General features: G+C 40.9%; 1 pseudogene across 1 annotated transcript; it reads right to left on the bottom strand.

Annotated features, from left to right (window-relative positions):
- Positions 1–568: 568 nt before the first annotated feature.
- On the bottom strand, positions 569–1,571 carry LOC103321438 (21 kDa protein pseudogene; annotated as a pseudogene). The gene has a single exon (XR_016124126.1). The product of XR_016124126.1 is annotated as a 21 kDa protein pseudogene (transcript).
- Between the last annotated feature and the right edge of the window lie 854 nt (positions 1,572–2,425).

Here is a 2,425-nt window from a genome sequence, read left to right as displayed (position 1 = left end):
GTGTTATGTTATTAACTTAATCAAATAATTAGCAGGTACTAATAATACATTATGTTAATGTACTATGAAAATTGCTGCGTTTTGTTTGTTGTTAACAACAAACAACACCTGTTAAGTGGGGGATTAGTGTGGCCTCTCCTCGTTTATTATTCTTCAAATCGTATTAACAAAGACAGTGAAATTAATGTTGGTTCCGCAAAATACAAAACCCAGAACCAAGTGACAGAAATTCATGCTGGTATAGGCATAGCTTTACCGTAAAAAATATAATATATAATTGAGAAATCTTTTCTCGTTTTCTGTGTCTCTGGTGGCTTTGAACCAAACATAAAGAAAAATTCTGATCGATGACAATGTTGAAGGATTAATTTGTATTGTTGATGTTAGTTTTAAGTGGTAAACGACCTAACGGCTATTTCAACGGTAATCGATAATTTGTACCGATTGTCAAATTCACGCATGTATCTGTTATGATGGGCCAAGTTGCTAATCAACTCTGTTTTTCCTCAATTTTTTTGAACTTGCATTTAAAAACCACAACCTCCACAAGAGAATGAAAGGCCAAAAATATTACAAAACTATTAACTCAATTAAATGCAAAATAATATGCAGGAAAAACAGATCTCTATAGGGATGGAAGACGGAGAAAATGGAAGAGAAGAGAGCAAATATACACACACACAAAAACAACACTAAGTGTTTATGGTGTTGCTACACAAAGTCACTCTGACTGACTCACACAATTAAGCAAGAAAATACGTACAGAGTACTATGTAATTCAACCTCTACTAGCTCTAATTAATTAATTAACATTAATTCCAACGGTCAAAACCAACTCAAACCACTCATCGGGGCGTCGGCGCGCCGGCTCCCTTCTCAGCAAAACTGTTCACGAGCGCAAGCGCATTGCTGGTCACCTTCTTCACATTCTCCACTCGCTTGATCACGTCGGTCTTCAGGGGCCCTTCCGCCACGTCTTCGAAGCCGTCCGTGCAGGTCTCCTCATCCGTCAGCGCGGCGCTCATCCACGTCTGCACGTTGCTCATCTGGAAAAGGAACGACCCGCCGCCGGCGCCGGCGGGGCTGCTCAGCTGGCGCATCTGGGTGAGCGAATCGTGAATCTGGTCCACAGCTTCGTCGAAGTTGGAGAAGCAGTCGTGGAGGGCGGCAGCGGATCGAGGGTCGGCGCCGTAGTCGGCTTGGCGGGAGATGTCGGAGACGTAAGCGGCCATGCGCCTGGCCTTAGCGAGGCTGACGCTGATGGCTACCTTGGCGAGCTGAGCCGGGTTGTTCTGGATGGCGCTGGCGTAGCGGGAGAGAGAGGTGTAGCAGACTTGCGGGTAGAGCGTGGTGCCGCAGCTTGTACGGATGAAATCAGCGTCGTTGGTTGGGGATCCGAGGGTTGGGTTTGGATGGAGGGTGAAAAAGAAGAAGAAGATGATGAGCGAGAGTTGGAAGAGGGTCATGCTTTTGGTGGTGTTCATGGTTTTGGGGGAACTATTGAAACAGAGCTCTCTGCTTGCTTCTGCTTTTGTGCCTTTGTTGTGGTGTGTGTACATGTGAGTCGTGGGGGGTCTCTTTAAGTAGTGGTACAATATTCCTAGCGCCAGAGGGACTTATTTATGTACGGTTACGATAGCCCACTCTCCTTTGACCAATTAACGATTGCCATTGATCTCCTTCCTTCTTTTCAATGGATTCCTATTAAAATCTTGAGATTACTTACCTCAAACAAGGAAAGTCATGGATTATTTCCTTCTTTTTGTTGGTATGGATGCCTACTAAAATTTAGGAAAGTAGACAATATTTGCTTACTCAAAATCAAGGAAGTCATGAATCAGGAAATTTAAATAGAAGAATCAAGAATTTGCAATTTGAGGATATTTGATCACAGATTTTAACGCACAATTTGCATTATTTTTTTATTCATTAAGTGCTACGGTGTTAATGTGGAAAGTCAAGAATTTGAAAAATCTCTCAATACTCACTCATGATAAGTAAACATGTTAATAGTACTTAGATAATTTTTATTGAAAAAAAGAAAAAGAAAGAGTATTAATTACAATTCATCATCTCCTATTTTCTCTCTCCTTAACGAAAATACACAATCCCTCTGTGTTTTTCTTCCATGATTTCATTCTTAAGCAATACTCTTTAATAGATAAATATATGATTCAGTTGTCGTGTATATCAAATAATCCTTTTTTTGGTTTTATCTGGGAGGAGGGAAAATACTGTTTGGAATTATATATCATTAGAGCAATAGGTACTCATGAACAGCATTTATAAAATATCATTTTAACGGTCAGCCGTTGCCCAGACAACGCCATCAACGGCTACGATGCAATGGAAACATCCAACTCCCAATCAAATGATTCAGTGCGACTCGGGTACATAATGATGACCATAATTGTGATTAAATTGG

Source organism: Prunus mume, linkage group LG2 (assembly GCF_029339155.1).
Source record: "Prunus mume cultivar Tortuosa linkage group LG2, ASM2933915v1, whole genome shotgun sequence".
In the NCBI taxonomy this organism is placed as follows: Eukaryota; Viridiplantae; Streptophyta; class Magnoliopsida; order Rosales; family Rosaceae; genus Prunus; species Prunus mume.
This window is presented reverse-complemented; position numbering and strand designations above follow the sequence as displayed.